Genomic DNA, 18,747 nt, shown 5'->3' with positions numbered 1-18,747 from the left:
CTGAAGTTGAATGGTTCTATGAAGACCTACAAGACCTTTTAGAACTAATACACAAAAAAGATGTCCTTTTCATTATAGGGGACTAGAATGCAAAAGTAGGAAGTCAAGAAATACCTGAAGTAACAGGCAAATTTGGCCTTGGAGTACAAAAAGAAGCAGGGCAAAAGCTAATAGGGTTTTGCCAAGAGAACACACTGGTCATAGCAAACACCCTCTTCCAACAACACAAGAGAAGACTCTACACATGGACATCACCAGATGGTCAACGCTGAAATCAGATTGATTATATTCTTTGCAGCCAAAGATAGAGAAGCTCTCTACAGTAAACAAAAACAAGACCGGGAGCTGACTGTGGCTCAGATCATGAACTCCTTATTGCCAAATTCAGACTGAAATTGAAGAGAGTAGGGATAACCACTAGACCATTCAGGTATGACCTAAATCAAATCCCTTATGATTACACAGTGAAAGTGACAAATAGGATTCAAGGGATTAGATCTGATAGACAGAGTGCCTGAAGAACTATGGATGGAGGTTTGTTACATTGTGCAGGAGGCAGTGATCAAGACCATCTCCAAGAAAAAGAAATGCAAAAAGGCAAAATGGTTGTCTGAGGAGGCCTTACAAATAGCTGAGAAAAGAGAAACTAAAGGCAAATGAGAAAAGGAAAGATATATCTATTTGAATGCAGAGTTCCAAAGAATAGCAAGGAGAGATAAGAAAGCCTTCTTCAGTGATCAATTCAAAGAAATAGAGGAAAACAATAGAATGGGAAAGACTAGAGATCTCTTTCAGGAAAATTAGAGATACCAAGGGAACATTTTATGCAAAGATGGGCTCAACAAAGGACAGAAATAGTAATGGACCTAAAGGAAGTGGAAGATATTAAGAAGAGGTGGCAAGAGTACACAGGAGAACTGTACAAAAAAGATCTTCACAACCCAGGTAATCACGATGGTGTGATCACTTACCTAGAGCCAGACACCCTGGAATGTGAAGTCAACTGGGCCTTAGGAAGCATCACTACAAACAAAGCTAGTGGAGCTGATGGAATTCCAGTTGAGCTATTTCAAATCCTAAAAGATCATGCTGTGAAAGTGCTGCACTCAATATGCCAGCAGATTTGGAAAACTCAGCAGTGGCCATGGGACTGGAAAAGGTCAGTTTTCATTCTAATCCCAAAGAAAGGCAATGCCAAAGAATGTTCAAACTACTGCACAATTGCACTCATTTCACATGCTAGTAAAGTAATGCTAAAAATTCTCTAAGCCAGGCTTCAGCAATACATGAACTGTGAACTTCCAGATGTTCAAGCTGGATTTAGAAAAGGCAGAGGAACCAGAGATCAAATTGCCAACATCCACTGGATCATCAAAACAGCAAGAGAGTTGCAGAAAAACATCTATTTCTGCTTTATTGACTACGCCAAAGCCTTTGAATGTATGGATCACAATAAACTATGGAAAATTCTTAAAGAGATGGGAATATCAGACCACCTGACCTGTCTCTTGAGAAATCTGTATGCAGGTCAGGAAGCAACAGTTAGAACTGGACATGGAACAACAGACTGGTTCCAATTAGGCAAAGGAGTACTCAAGGCTGTATATCGTCACCCTGCTTATTTAACATATGCAGAGTACATCATGAGAAATGCTGGGCTGGATGAAGCACAAGCTGGAATCCAGATTGCCAGGAGAAATATCAATAACCTCAGATAAACAGATGACACCACCCTTATGGCAGAAAGTGAAGAACTAAAGAGCCTCTTGATGAAAGTGAAAGAGCAGAGTGAAAAAGTTGGCTTAAAGCTCAACATTCAGAAAACTAAGATCATGGCATCTGGTCCCATCATTTCATGGCAAATAGCCAGGGAAACAGTGGAAACAGTGGCTGACTTTATTTTTCTGGGCTTCAAAATCACTGAAGACAGTAACTGCAGCCATGAAAATAAAAGATGCTTACTCCTTGGAAGGAAAGTTATGACCCACCTTTAATATGACAGCATATTAAAAAGCAGAGACATTACTTTGCCAACAAAGGTCCATCTAGTCAAAGCTATAGTTTTTCCAGTAGTCATGTATGGATGTGAGAGTTGGACTGGAAGGAAAGCTGAGTGCTGAAGAATTGATGCTTTTGAACTGTGGTGTTGGAGAAGACTCTTGAGAATCCATTGGACTGCAAGGAGATCCAACCAGTCCATCCTAAAGGAGATCAGTCCTGGGTGTTCATTGGAAGGACTGATGCTGAAGCTGAAACTCCAATATTTTGGCCACCTGATGTGAAGAGCTGGCTCATTTGAAAAGACCCTGATGCTGGGAAAGATTGGGGGCAGGAGGAGAAGGGGATGACAGAGGATGAGATGGTTGGATGTCATCACCAACTCAATGGAAATGAGTTTGGGTAAACTCCAGGAGTTGGTGATGGACAGGGAGGCCTGGAGTGCTGCAGTCCATGGGGTCGCAGAGTCGGACACGACTGAGCGACTGAACTGAACTGAACCATTCTCTTATCCTCCTGGGACTCCAAGCACAAGTCTGTTATAATGTTTAATACTGTTCTAGCTCTTTTGGATGGTCTGTTATCTTGCTGTTACTGTTCTTGTTTTATTCTTCTTTCACTTCGGATTTTTGTTCAGATAATTTCTATTGACAGATCTTCAAGTTAATTGATTCTCTCAGCTGGTTCAGTCTACTAGTGAACATGCTGAAGGCATTCTTCATCTCCAATATTGGGTTTTTCATTTCTACCCATTCCATCTTTCCTGAAATTCCCCATCTGTTTATGCATGTTGTTTATCTTTTCCACCATACCCTTTTATATACTAATCATAGTTACTGTAAGGTCACTGTCTAGTAGTTTCAACATTTGGGTGTCACCTGAGTTTTCTCCTGTTTATTGCATTCTCTCTTAACAGCAGGGTGTGTGTGTGTGTGTGTGTGTGTGTGTGTATGATATTTTTGAGTAAAAACCGTATATTGCTTGTGGCACAAGAGAGAATAAAATAAATATGATTTATGCCAGGAAATAAGCATGACTGTTCTTCTGTTAGGTCATTAATATGGAGGGCCGAGTCAGGAGATTCAATCTAGTTGGGAATTGAGCTGGACTTGGGTTTTATTGGTGCTATGCTTACCATCAGTACTCCATAGACGTCAAATTCTTTTAGTAGTGGGCAGTCTCTGCCTTGTCCTTCAGATGGGAACTGTTATGCCAGAGGTTTTTCTTAGGATTGGTGGTCCACCATCAGCTTTTAGCTTTCTTGCATGCCAGCATCACAGAGAAGATCTCTCACCACAGACTCAGCCTTGGACAGATCATGCATTGTTACTTCCATTAGGGACAAGAGAACTTCTCTGTCATTCTACCCCAGTCTGAGTCTTAGGAGGAAACTATGTACTTGAGCCTCAGGTGTGCAGTCCCTCTCTGCATTTTGCTCTTTCTCCTGATGGCAGCCAAATTCTGCTTTGTATTTATGCCTAATGTTGGGCAGCTTCCCCTCTCCCAGTGGTAGGAAATTTCTACTTTATCAGTTGAGGATTTGAGGCTCACGATGGTTTTGTGGTTCTCCCCTAGAGATAGTCTCTTCTTATGCCCTTCCTTCCTCCCACAGTGCATCTTTTTCCTGTGTCTTAAGCAACAATCTTTGCTGCTACTCCCCTAGAACTTACAGTTTTTGCTTCACATGCAAGAAGAGTCTGGGGAAGTGCATGGCGTTTTGTGTCAGACCCCACACTTGTTAGTTTTACCTTCTGTATACATGCTTTATCTCTAGTCTTTTGCATAAGCGCTCAGTAGAGGTCCAAAAATAAGGGCTTATAAACAATATAAACTCTTCTGGGTTGGGGCCCTCATTATTCTGAACTGACATGCTAGTCCACAGTTGGCCTTTGGCAGTTCCTTAAATTTGTAGTTATTTCTCTTTGTCCTCTTGTGTCATAGATGGTACCTCTTTCTTGAGTGATCTGCCGTGGGTGAGAGAGTTTATGTCTTCTGTCTCTCCTTAGAAGGATTTGGGGGACTTCCCTGGTGGTCCAGTGGTTAAGACATCGTGCTCCCAAGGCATGGGGCATGAGTTCGATCCCTGGTCGGAGAACTAAGGTCCTGCAAGCTACACAATGAGGCAGAAAAAAAAGTTTGAAACACGAGTTGTCCTATTGTCTTATGACCTCAGCTCTCTAATAGGTTCAATACAAGTTAGGGTTTCAGGGTTTTTTTTTGGATTGTTCTCATTTTTAGAATGGAAACAACATTCTCTGCAGCTTTTTACATCTAAATCAGAAGTGAAACTTAGTGCTTAATATTTTAAAATGTTGGTTATTGTCATGGCATTGAGCTATCATTAGCTTTATCTCAAGATAAAAGATACACTCAGATTGACTTTCATTACAAATTAATTAACATTCTTGATAATTTAGAGTTTTTGGACATGTTCTTATTGGATCTGTTTAGATCAACATTGTTCTTTTTTATTAAAATATGGTTGATGAAGAGGTCCTTTTAGCAGTGGACAGAGTGACGGTTATCATTTTTTTGTATCCTTGTGCCTGTATTATTGGTATTATGTTTAATTTATGGCATCTTTAAATGAATCTTTTAAGCCACTTGTTTCTTTGTGAGGGTTAATTTTCTTAAAGCTAGATAATATAATTGCAAATCCTCTTAACCAAGCACATCGAGCTGCAATGTGTCACAGTACACTGAAAGTGATTAAATGACTGAGGTCTCCACTGACAACCCCTGTAGCTTTGATACATCCCACTCTTCCCCAAGGATCCTCTTATACTACACATGACTTATGATTATAGGACATAAATATCAACTGAGGGAACCAGGATCCATTCTCACATTAAATGTTAGTAAAACTTAATTTCTTTTTTTTATTTTTAAATTTATCTTTATTTTTGGCTGCACTGGGTCTTCACTGCTACACGCAGGCTTTTCTCTAACAGTGACGAGTGGGGGTTACTCTCCAGTTGTGGTGTGTGGGCTTCGCATTGAGGTGGCTTCTCTTGTTGAGGAGCACAGGCTCTAGAGCATCCTGACTTCAGTCACGGCAGCTCATTTGCTCCGCGGCATGTGGGATCTTTTCGGACCAGGGATTGAACCTGTGTTCCCTGCATCAGCAGGCAGATTCATAACCACTAGACCACCAGGGAAGTCCTGATTTCTTTTTTAAGATGAAAAGTTTGTTAGAATATTAGAAAGAGGAATTAGAAATGTAAGAAATTAGAATATTTTCTCCCCAAATTTCAACAGATGTTCTTGTTCTTCTCCGTGGCTTGCATATGTCCCACTTAACAGACACTGAGATAGACTGAGTCTTTTGAGGATGGAGCTTGCATCTCAATTGCTGTTCTTCTCAATGCCTGGTATAGATCTGATATTTTGTACTTTGGCAAATTTTGTACTTGTTGAGTAAGTACCATGAACACATGGTTCCCAACTTCAGGAAGACTTTTTTTTCACCAAATGGATTGGGTCAATTATGATAGCCATGTGAAAAAAAAATAGAATAGAAGCCTATCTAAGATACTATATATTTACTAAATTGTATCATATTGATGATAGCATCCACTTGATTTTAGAGATAGGGAGTTAAATACAAATCGAAGGAGTCTTAGAAGTACAGAGAGATGGTCCACTTTGGCTGAGTTGTGACATTGGGGAACACTGCAGTGATCAGGGACAAAAGTGGCCTTTCCATCAAGGAGAACAAAGTGGATCAGGGGCAGGGCCTGGTTGGGTATCTTATCATAAGGGATAACAGCCACACCAGCAGCCTGGGAGTAGGGGGAAGGCTGAGGAAACTTTTCAGGTGGAAGGCCCCTCACTGGCACTAACTGTGGGGGCTAGTCCCGCTCTCCAGTGGCTTCCAGCTGATTCAGCAGAAGCCAGTGCACTGGGGCAGTCACAGAACCACAGGAACCAAAGCAGAATGCACATCACCGTGGCCTCTTCCCCCTCCACATCACCCCTCTAATGCATACGTTTGTCCTTGCTTGGCTTACTTAGCTTCAAAAACAAGTATTTATTTAGTGATCAAATGAGGCAAATACAATGCAAGGTATCAGAGTTAAAGAAGAATAAGGTATAACTCCTGCCCTTAGGGAAAGTAGTCTTATGAGGGAGACAAGTAAAAAGAGTATTTATATATCACACACCTAGTACCAAGATAGACTTTGAACAATACTTTATGGGCAATCAGAGGAGAGAAAACTAATCCAGTTTTAGGGGAAAGGGAGAAGGGATGAAGAGGAATGGTGCACATCAGAGACATCTTCTTAGAGAAATGAACAGCCAAGCTGAATCTTAAAGGTCGAGTAGGAGCTAACTTAGGTAATGAGGGAATAAGAGAGCTATTCTAAGCAGAGGAAAAACAAATGCTACTCAGTTGGAAAGTATCAGGCAGGTGGTAGAAGGAGATTAGTCTAGAGAATTAAGCAGGGACCTGTTCATCGAGGGTCTTAAACAACATGTTAAATAGCTTAGAAGAGATTAAACAGGGAACAAAATCTGAATTATATTACATTTGTGTCAGCAGTACAGAAGAAGGCTGAAGAAAGAAGACCTGCTGGGAGGTTACTGTAGTAATGTAGCTGAGAGATGGTAGAGGCTTGAGTTAAGGTCAAGATGAGGAGATGGGTACAAGGAACATATCCATGGTGATAGCAGAATGTGAGACCGTGGATGGAGCTCACATCTCCACCTTGAGTTAGGTTTGAGACAAAAGAAGAGACTTACAGGTAGATTACGAGTTCAGTGGGGGATTTTGTATTTATTTTTTAAAGATTGAAATATAGTCGATTTACAATATCATGTTAGTTTCAGGTGTAAAGCACAGTAATTCAGATATATATATATATATATATATATATATATATATATATATTTCCTTCTTCTGATGCTGTTCTCTTGTAGATTATTACAAATATTGAGTAGCGTTCCTTGTGCTATACAGTAGGTTCTTGCTGGTTATCTGTTTTACATATAGTAAAGTGTAAATGTTAATCCCAACCTCCTAATTTATTCCTCATCCCCACATCCCTTTTCCCCTTTGGTAACCATAAATTTGTTTTCTGTGTCTGTGAGTCTCTGTTTTGGAATAAATTCATTTATATCTTTTTTAATGATTCCGCATATAAGTGATATCATATGATATTTGTCTTTCTCTTTCCGACTTACTTCACTTAATATGATAATCTCTAGGTCCATTCATGTTGCTGCAAATGGCACAATTTCATTCTTTTTTATGGCCAAGTAATATTTCAGTGTGTGTGTGTGTGTATACACACCACATCTTCTCAACCCGTTTATCTGTCAGTGGACATTTCGGTTGTTCCCACATCTTGGATAATGTCTTGAATAATGCTAGTAATAATTGATGTCTGCGTTCCTTTGGTGACGAGTTTTGTTTTGAGCATAATGAGTTTGAGGAACCGATGGGACATTCAGATGAAAGTTTCCATAGGGAAGCTGGGTCACAAAACCTAGTTTTCAGCGAGCAGCTTGACCTGGAAATAATCTTCAATTCATGTGTGACAGCTAAAACCATGAGATGTGAATGACATGACCCAGAGAAGTGCACATTGTTAAAGAGTAGGGGGCAAGTACAGGGCCCCATGGAATATCAGCATTTGTGGAGCTGGTGAAGATAAACCCAAGGAGCAAGGAAAGGAAGGCTCACTGTACTGCACACATGATGAGCATGCAATCAGGGAATTGGACACCTAAATAAACAAACCCTGCTCCTTTGAATAGCCCACTGCTCCTGTCAAGAGCCAAAGGCAAGCCCTGAGGAATCAGCAACATTCACAACAGGGGCAGGATAGAGAAGTCCACAGACAGCAGCAAAGATTTGTCGTAAGAGGTGCAGAAACAAACAGGAGAGGGTGAGATCCTGAAGCCAAACGGTCAAGTATTTCAAGGAGGGAGTGACTGGTATCGTGACTAGCAGAGAATTCCAGGAAAAGAAAGGATGAGAAAATGTCCCTCGGATCTGGCAATGTCAAGGAGACTGGCCATCTTAGTTACAGCAGTTTCAGTGGTGAAAGCCAGACCCAGATTCTTCTGGGACCAGGTTGAAAGGAAGGAAGGGAAGTGGGTCTCAACAGGCTGAGAGAAACCAGAGGAACCTCAGAATGGAAGTTGCTCTGCGACTGAAGAGAAGGCTTAGCAGGAGAGTGGAAGGGAGGGGGTTACAGATCTAAGTGCAGGTGAGAGGCCTTGCTGGGTGCCTGCTTTGGGGCGCATGGTCACAGGGTGCGCAACCATGCAGAAAGTGGTTCTGATCACCGGGGCGAGCAGTGGCGTGGGCCTAGCCCTCTGCAGATGGTTGCTGGAAGAAGATGATGCGCTTCACCTGTGCTGGGCGTGCAGGAACATGAGCAAAGCAGAAGCTGTCCGCACCTCTCTGCTGGCCTCCCATCCCGCTGCTGAGGTCTCCATCCTGCAGGTGGATGTCAGCAGCCTGCCGTCGGTGTTCCAGGCCACCAAGGAGCTCAAGCAAAGGTTTCAGAGATTAGACTATGTATATCTAAATGCTGGGATCATGCCTAATCCACAGCTAAATATCAAAGCACTTTTTCATGGTCTCTTTTCAAGAAACGTGATTCATATGTTCTCCACAGCTGAAGGACTGCTGACACAGAATGACAAGCTTACTCCTGATGGGCTCCAGGAGGTGTTTGAAACCAATGTCTTTGCCCACTTTATCCTGATTCAGGAACTAGAATCTCTCCTATATCACAGTGAGAGTCCATCTCAGCTCATTTGGACATCATCTCGCAATGCAAAGAAATCTAATTTCAGCCTTGAGGATGTCCAGCACAGCAGAGGCCAGGAGCCCTACAGCTCTTCCAAATATGCCATTGACCTTCTGAGTGTGGCTTTGAACAGGAACTTCAACCAGCAGGGTCTGTATTCCAGTGTCGTGTGCCCAGGTATGATCCTGACCAGTCTGACATATGGAATCCTTCCTCCCTTTGTGTGGATGTTAATCATGCCAATCATATGGCTGTTACGCTTTTTTGCAAATGCTTTCACGTTGACACCTCACAATGGAACAGAAGCACTGGTCTGGCTTTTCCACCAAAAGCCCGAGTCTCTCAATCCTCTGGTGAAATATCTGAGTGCCACCACTGGCTTTGGAAGCAATTATGTGACATCCAAAAAGATGGACCTAGATGAAGACACTGCTGAAAAATTTTACCAAAAGTTACTGAAACTTGAAAAGCAGATTAGGGTCACCATTCAGAAAACCAATAACCAGAACTGAAAATGATGCTTTCTGAAACATACTGTGCCTTTTGGGGATTCTGGAGTGCGTGGGTTTCTCCTGAGCTGGATCATGTGCATTTGTGGTAAACACTGATTTCAGATGGTCTCTTCATTGCAGAATCATCTCTATGATTATGTGTGTGTGTGCATGTGAGAAAAGAATGTCTGATATTTTATCAGTCTCTAAGAATGATGTCACATCAAAGTCGTGCTAGAGTCACCCAACTGAGTATCTGTTTGTTCAGCCAGCAAGAGCACAAGCTCTACTTCATGGGATGAGGTGTTGACTTGAATAATTATGATACAGACACATACTGATTCTCCTTTTCACCTGCCCCAGAAGGAGGATGTACTACTCATTCTCTGAGTAGCAATCTTAGCCTTGTTCTTCACAAGTAGTTTTCCCTGGTTTTGTACCTTATTTCTTCCTCCACATGCCACATTTAAAAATCCCGATACAGATGCCCATGTTATTAATCATCATAGTAACAAAAGTATATATATTTGGGCCACCTGAATTATTTTCTCTTTATTTTAAAAGTATCTTTTATTGATATTGAGATAGTCCATGTTAATAGTGGGACTGACCTTCACCGCAGTTTACAAATTTATTACTGACCAACTTGTTTCCATGACATATTTTAGTGGATGTAATCCTGCACCAAAAATAATTTACTCAAATTGTTTCAATGAATTTACTCAGATTTTTCATGAATAATTACTGGTGGGATGTCTCTTAGTATCAGTAGTGGTCGAAAGTGGTTAGGACTAGTTTGCATGATGTCAAGACAAAATGCTAAAATTCCTAGGTGTTTCACCAACATCTGGAATATTAGAGTAATATTTTGAATGAGTTAATATGAAAAATTACATGTAAATATAATGTCTATATGTTTTAAAGTATGGAACTTTGGTTATTCTTTCTCTAAGTTTGTTGCTAAAGATATTTTTAATAACTTTAAACATAAATGAAAATGAGAGCTGACCACTCTCCATTCTCTTTGAGAAAGAAGGGTGAAGTTAGAGAGCTGAAGCATAGAGCTGGTTTTCACTCTTCTGTTTACTCACTGTTAATTGGGAAGAAGTACATTTTTGTGGATCTCAAGCTTTCTGTCTGTGAAGTGGAATAATTATCTTTCTGTGTTCTCTGTTCATGGAAATGAAGTGAGAATTAAAGGCAGTAATATATGTGAATGAATAAAGAGCATTTTTTGAGAAAAAAAAAAGAAGAAAGTGGAAAGGAGTGTCTTGTGGCCAGAAAGCAGAACTCCTGCAAGGAAGACTCTGGGTTCCGTGGAAGAAGCGGCCAGAGAAGACTGGTGGTGACCTTGAGGAGGTCAATGAAGAGTCAGGCTGGGAGCTGGCCGGGCTGTCCACATGGAAACTGAAGTCACCAGGGCATGGACAGGGAGACTGTGAGCCTGATCAGTTTCAGTGTGCTTGGGGAAATGAAGAAGGTTGCTAAGTGACAGAGATGAGAGGCGTAGGAGGTGGTAGAGCACAGTGATGTCAGACTTGAGAGAGTCGGGATAGAAGACAGTGGTGCCGAAGCATCCTTGGCAAATGAGGTTGGCTTCAAGGTCTGCAGGGTGTGGAGAATGAGCCCCTTTCCTGACAGAGGGCCCCAGGGGAAGCAAGGTCTTTAGATTTCACTTAAGGCCCAGAGAGGTGGGAAATATGGCTTGACTGTGCCTACCCTGGCGCAGGAGTTTCTGAAGACACAGTGAAAAGGTCTGGGGTGGGTGGGGGAGGAGGGGGAGATGAAATTAGAGAAGAGGAAGCACAGAGCAGTCTGGGCTGGGGGGCGAGGTGCGGGGCGGCCGGAACACAAAGCAGGCTGGGAGCTGTAGCCGAGGGCAAGGATGACAGGGCTGGGGGCCCGGGGGCCTCAGCTGCACAAAGAGCTGCCCAGTGAGGAGGCATCTGAGGACCCTGGGGGAGGCCAGAGGCCTGATCAGGGGAGGAGGGGAGCCTGTGAGCTGGGCTGGGCCTGTGCCCCCAGAGCAGAGGCTTCAGGGGCAGCCCTGGGGGCCTTGCAGACGTTTTCCTGGCAGAAAGAGCTGTCCTAGCTGTTATGTTTCTCAGCTCCCACGTGGCCACACTAGCTTTCCTTTTCCCGTGCCTCACCTCCTTCCCCCAGCACCCTTCCCCTCTCCTCACATCTCCCCTGATCTGGAGCCATGGCACCTTGTATGACCACCTTGTATGACCATGGTCACTGGTATGACCATGGGAAAAAGAGTTTCTGTTCATTTTCCAAAACTGCCAGAAACTTTATCCTTCCAGAGGCAATGTTATGTTTTAAAATTGCATCACAGAGATTGGCCAAGTTTTTGATTTTACCAATGTTGATAAAAATTTTTGATGGAAATTTGTCAGAACATATGAAATGTGATTTAATTTTTCTTAATAGCAGGTGGCCTCATGTCTGTTTCCAAGAAGGGGGTCTATAGACAATAAATAAGTGGATGTGGTGATGAGGTCATCACTTGGGCACAGGTATGCATCATGTTATACTATAGTTGATGCTTAAGGGACTCCTGGAATAGATCAGGGTCAGTGTCCATGTTGCATTATCAGGGAGTCCTTAACAGACCTCTCGATGTTCCGTGGTGCACTTTGTAGTTGTTGTCATTGACGGTTCTGCCTCTTGCCTTTACTCCACCTATGATTTCTCCGGGCCTGGCATGTCCTGCATCTTCTAATCAGTTGCTTCATTCTTTACATCACTGTTTAGGTAAAGTCATGAAGGCTATTCTACCCCTCTAAATGACATCACTCACTTAGACTTTGTGATGGCTATTTGCTGCTCAGAGACCTTTGGGTGTTCTTCCAGAATTGAGACTGTATTCTGGTTGCTTGATGTTGCCTGATTTTAGTTATTAAAAAAAAAAAAATTTACTGACTACTTATTCCTTACTAGGTTCTGAGCTAGGAACTAGAGGCAAAAAAGAAAACGGAGTCATCACCTTCATATCCTGGAACTCACTCTGCATCAGCTCATAGAGGTTCTGCCTTCTCTTATAATTGCATAGTACTCTATTGTGTAATGTCCTGTTCTCTCCTACGTACGACCATTTAAGTTATTCCCGGTATCTTACAATCATAGACAATGTTTATACCTATATCTTAATTAGCATCAATTTTGGAAAAGAGAATGGTGTTCTCATTTCATACTTTTCTGGGTAGATTTGTGAGTCTTGATTTGAGAGAGGGAAAGCAGTGAAATACATGGAAGACGTTAGAGAATGGGCAGCTGTGTGTAGTTCACACTCAATGATGAAAAAGCAACACTATGGGGAAATGATGCTACATTATGGTGAATACAGCTCTGAAAGGAAGAAAAGATGAATTGGAATATATTCTTTAAGTCAGTGTTCCCTAAAGAGGATTATGTGTACCCCAAAGGAAGTGCAAGTTAATCCTTTGTGGGTGCAGGAATGAAATATTAGAACTATATATTTAAGTTTCAGCTAAAATGAAATAAATGTTCTATTACTTGATACACTGGCCAACAGTGAAGACTCTCTGTATCGGTGTCTGGTGGCCACAAGCCACATGGATACTCTGTGTAAGGAGGGGCTAGCGGTGGAAACCTCACTGGTTATTTTGCTGCCAGTTAACTGCTAATGCATTGTACTGTAAGTGCTGTAACACGTCTCTGGTGTGGTTCGTTTCATTAAAGCAAGAGCAGTAAAATATAGAAGAATTTTTACAGTACATTTTTAATGAGATGATGAGTGACTATGAAAATTGTTTCTGTGTCATAGAAATGTGCTGGTGAGCTCATGAAAAATTACTTTGAAGAGTTGTGAATTTAGAGATGGAATTTAGCATTTTTTAAAAATCAGAACTCTTCTGATTAAAAGTACTTCAAATTTACTGACCTTTCTGTGAAAATTTGGAGCTTCCCAGCTGACACAGTGGTAAAGAATCTACCTGCCAATGCAGGAGACACAAGGCAGGAGACACAAGAGAAGAGGGTTGCATCCCTGGGTTAGGGAGATCCCCTGGAGAAGGAACTGGCAACCCACTCCAGTCTTCTTGCCTGGGAAATCCCATGGACAGAGGAGCCTGGTGGGCTACAGTCAGTGAGTTTGCAGAGTTGGACACAACTGAGTGCACACACATACACTATGAAAATTTAGGCCAGAAAGTAGTTTATATCCAAGCATGTATTTTCAAAAAGGTAAACATATTTAATCTGCTCCTTCTAAGTAACAAGAAATGATAAAGCAGCAATGTTTCAAAAGCAACTGGGGCTTTTGAGGAGTCATTTTGAATATTGAAAACGTGACTTTGTCACCAGAAAAAAATGTGTGGCATCTATTAGAAAATTAACATCTGCACCTTTAAAAATAATTTAGAAACTATCTTTTCTTAAAGTTTTCCAAAACAAGTGTTTTCAATGGATTTTTAAATCCAGAAGTTTTAAATAATAAAATTCAGTGCCTTCTGATTTGTGTGCAAGAAGAAGTGGTTTACAGCAGAGACAAATGGAATTTCACTAGCCAAATTTCAATGAAAACCAGCACATATGTGCAGGCAATGATCCACCTCTCCTATCCAGATCTACAAATGTTATGAGATATCTTTTTCACTGTGGTCATCTTTAAACTGAAGAATCAGGGTAGACTAAGCTTGGAACTAGCACTTTGAATTGCTGAATCACAATGTGCAAAGTCAAGATTTGAAAAAAATAAACATCTTCAGTAACATTGCTCTTTCCACATATCCTTTGTTCATTTTAGTGGGATTAAAAAGACCTATCCCAATGGCTATCATCAAACAGACCACAAATAAAAACGCTGGCAAAGACGTGGAGAAAAAGAAACCCTTGTATACCATTGGTGGGAAGGTAAATTGATGCAGTCACTGTGGAAAACAGTACAAAGGTTTTCTTAAAAAAAAAACTAGAACTACCATGTGATCCAGCAAGTCTACTCCTGGGTATATATTCAAAAAAAAAATTAAAAAACTAATTTGAAAAGATATATGGACTCCAGTGTTCATACTGGAGTCGTTATTTACATCGTTAATAACGTTATTTACAATAGCCACGATATGCAAGCAGCCATCAACAGATGATGGATAACGAAGATGAGATATACATACAATGAAGTACTTCTCAGCCACAAAAGAGAAAGAAATGTTGCCATTTGCAACACCATGGATGGATTTGGAGAGCATTATGCTAAGTGAAATAAGTCATAGGATGGTAAATATCTGTACAATATCACTTATATATGGAATCTAAAAAATACAACAGACTAGTGAATATAACAAAAAAGAAACAGACTAATGGATAAAGCAAACAAACTAGTGGTTACCAGTGGTGAGGGGAGGGGCAATTAAGGGATGGGGGTAAGAGGTACAAACTATTAGGTATAAAACAATCCACAAGAACATATTGTACAACACAGGGAATATGGTCACTATTTCATAAAAACTTAAAACTTTAAAAACTGTGAATTACTCCATTGTACACCTATAATTTGGCTTCCCTGGTAGCTCAGCTGGTAAAGAATCTGCCTGCAATGCAGGAGACCTTGGTTTGATCCCTGGGTTGGGAGGATCCTGTGGAGGAGGGCATGGCAACCCACTCCAGTATTCTTGCCTGGAGAATCCCCATGCACAGAGGAGCCTGGCAGCTACAGTTCATAGGGTCGCGGAGTCAGACATGATTGAGCAACTAAGCATGGTACAGCACGCCTATAATTTGTATAAATAATATTGTATAGTAACTATACTTCAATAAAAATAAATTAATTTCAAAAAAGAAAGAAGTGTCTCTATTATCAATAAATACAATTTATATTATTTTAAAATATGATTTATTTACTGTTCATGTGTTCCCTATCATTACATTAGTACTATATATTATTTATAAATTAACCAGCCAGCACATGTGAGAGATTGTGTTTAAACAATTTTTTACCATGCACTTCTATGTTCATTGCAGCATGATTTATAGCAGCCAAGATTTGTAAACAACCTGTGCCAATCAACAGACAGATGAATACAGGTGATGTGATACACACACACACACACACACACGCACACACACACAGGAATACTACTCAGTCATAAAAAATAATGAAAATTTTGCCATTTTAAGTGACATGGATGGACCTGCAGGGCATTATGCTAAGTGAAATAAATCAGACAGAGAAAGACAAATACTGTATGATTTCACTTATATGTGGAATCTAAAAAACAAAACAAATATAACAGAAGAGAAACAGAGTCATAGATGCAGAGAAACAGGTGGTTGCCAGAGAAGAAGGGGCTAGAAGGATAACTGAAACAGATGGAGGTTAGGAAGTACAAAATTCCAGTTAGTAAATAAATGAGTCACAGGGAAAAAATGTACAGAGTAAGGAATATAGTCAATCATAATGTAATATTTTTATATGGTGACAGATGGTAACTAGATTCATCATGGTGATCATTTTGTAACGAATAGAAATGTCAAATCACTACGTTGTGTACCAGGAACTAACATAGTATTGTAGGTCAATTATACTTCAAACACAAACAAACACACTCATAGAAAAAGAGATCAGATATGCAGTTATCAGAGGTGGGATGGCAATTGGCTAAAGGTGGTCACAAGGTACAAATTTCCACTTATTATAAGAAAAATAATTACTAGAAATTTAATGTATAACATGACTAATATAATTAACACTGCTGTATGTAATATATGAAAATCGTTAAGAGGGTAAATCCTAAGAGTACTCATCTCAGGAAAAAACATTTTTCTTTTTCTTTAATTTTGTATCTATATAAGATGATAAATGTTTGCCAAATTTATCGTGGTAATCATTTTGTGAGGTATGTACGTCAAATCCAATTATTTGTTCAACAAATGAACTTTTCCACATTAATACAAAACTAGAATTTTAAAAATTATTTTAATTTCCCAATTTCCAGATATTGTTACTAATAAGGTAGTGTCCTACCTACCTCTGAAGATGACCAATAAAACTTCATTTGTTTGCACTGTCTCTCTACATAGCTGCTAGACAGATGATAGATAGATAGACATATAGATGATATATAGGCTATATATCTATGGAGTGAAAATCGCTCTTTCGTGTCACTTGCAACCCCATGGACTGTACAGTCCATGGAATTCTCCAGGCCGGAATACTGGAGTGGGCAGCCATCCCTTCTCCAGGGGATCTTTCCAACCCAGGGATTGAACCCAGGTCTCCCACATTGCAGGTGGATTCTTTACCAGCTGAGCCACCAGGGAAGTCCATATATCTATAGGTATGTGTATATATATATATATATAATATACACACACACATAATCTTTCCTTTTTTAAACATTTGAGAAAGAGTAGCAGATTGTGATCCTTTATTCCTAAATACTTCAGTGTATATTTCCTAAGAATAGAACATAATTACACTATAGTTATCAAAGTCAGGAAATTAATGTTGATATTGACAGCAGAACTTAAAGACGTTGAACTAATATGATAAGCTAATAAATGTAAGACTGATGAAGTCAAACACTGTGAATAAATCAGATGTCTTTCCTGGGCTATTTCGTCTGTAACATGAAAACTAATGCATGTCTTATATATGCCACAAAAGTTCTATGAACTTTAAGAAAATGTTAAAAGCCACTTTGATAAATTAAAACATCACATAAGTTAAAGATTGATATAATCATTTTCTATTCATTTGTGTTTGTTATGTGTATGTAGTTGTTCTAAAGTCTAATTATTGTAAGCACTGTTTTAAAGTGCCAGGATATCTTAATTAAAAATAAAAATCCAGTAGTTAAGTTTGCCATTAGACTAAGAAGGGAAATCTTAACATAGTCATAATGTAATCTGCAATTACAATGAGAAGTTCAGCAGCAAAACCCTGTACCTGGCAAGAGGTAGGAAGCTGGGTGAAAAGTATCTCCATCATGGGTTGTGTGGATAGAGCACTGTATCTTTGCCTCATGTGTTTATTGAGAGGAACTGGGCTTGATTCATAGCTAGTGCAATTTACTGCTAATTACCAATACTTTGCAGATTATCAGAGGTTAGGTGAGAAAAAAAGCCATATCAACTTAATAGCACTCTTACCAAGAATCCCCAAGAGAACAGGAACTTGGAAGCAAACAGGAGCAGAAATTTATAGGAGGAACTACAGAAGGCTGTTTTCCTTTCTTTTTTTAACCTAAATGTCCATTGACAGAGGAATGGATAAAGAAGATGTGGTACATATTATATATACAGTGGAATATTACTCAGAAGGTTGTTTTTCAACTTGACTCTCAGGTTAATAGGAACATCAAAGGGATTATTTCAGAGTCTGCTTACTTGGTGTCTGTCTGTGTCTCTTTCTCTCTCCCCTCACTATAAATGCCCCTAGTCTTCCTCAAGAAACCAAAAAGCCTTTAGAAAATTACAAAAGTCACAGAGGACAAAGGGTTTTTAGAGTGGGTGGAAGAAATAATATAGAATGTATTAAAAATGAGGGGACATTTTTATGAGAAGACAGAGGGGAATTTCAGCAAGCTTAAAGCTTGAAGGTAAAAGAGAAAGTCCAGAAACTTTTCATCCTTGGTGTTCCTTTTCCTTCTGCCCTGAAAACCTTCCTACTCAGGGTGAATACAGATCTGAGGGAAAAGCAGCATCTTCTGCCCTTAAAAATAATCAAGGAGAACTCCCAGACCTGAAGTTGTGAGAAATCCTGATTTGAACATCAGGCAAGGAAAGAACTATAAGATGGTCACTCCTTCCTGAAGCTGATAGAGAAACCCAGCCAGATCTCACAAAGTAGATCAGGTTTTCACATTTCTTCTTCCAGTTGAGGTTTTGTGAATTTGGAAGAGACAGGAGGAGAGGAGAAATGAACAGCTGGCTCTACAGATAATATCCAAAAAGAGGATTTGGTTCTCTAAACCATGGCTTGTGATACTAGAATGATAGGCTCCTGGCAAGAAGAAGCATCTCTCAAAATCAGGATGAATGTGTTTGGCAAGAAGCTCTATGATCTGATAAAGAGGACTTCAAAGTGAAATTTAGGGAAGGGAGCAGGGAATGTGCTCAGACAAAATTGTGATGATTCAAGAGATGGTGAAGGACAGGGAAGCCTGGCATGCTGCAGTCCATGGGGTAGCAAAGAGTCCTGTCCTGCATATCTTCCCCAGCCCTTCCAGATCCTATCTCTGCCCTTCTCTCCCTGCTCTGTGCCTGGGAATCTGACTATACAGGCTGAATCATTGGACTTCCATGCTTTCTATTTGTTTTGGACCCATGAGACCCACTTTATAGAAGTTCTCTCGAGGTTCAAGTAACAACACCTTCTTCTTGCCGTTCCGTCCTAGGACTGGTAATGGCTCCACACAGTTCCCACACCCAGGGTCCTACATGATCTTGCTTCAGTTTCCCCACATCATGCCCTCTCCTTTGTAATGTCTTTTTGTTGTTTAGTCATTAAGTTGTGTCCAATTCTTTGT

General features: G+C 40.3%; 1 pseudogene; it reads left to right on the top strand.

Annotated features, from left to right (window-relative positions):
* Nucleotides 1–8,208: 8,208 nt before the first annotated feature.
* On the top strand, nt 8,209–10,478 carry LOC110136372 (3-keto-steroid reductase/17-beta-hydroxysteroid dehydrogenase 7 pseudogene; annotated as a pseudogene).
* The last annotated feature ends 8,269 nt before the right edge of the window (nt 10,479–18,747 follow it).

The sequence above is a fragment of the Odocoileus virginianus genome, chromosome 5, assembly GCF_023699985.2.
Source record: "Odocoileus virginianus isolate 20LAN1187 ecotype Illinois chromosome 5, Ovbor_1.2, whole genome shotgun sequence".
Lineage (NCBI taxonomy): Eukaryota > Metazoa > Chordata > Mammalia > Artiodactyla > Cervidae > Odocoileus > Odocoileus virginianus.
This window is presented reverse-complemented; position numbering and strand designations above follow the sequence as displayed.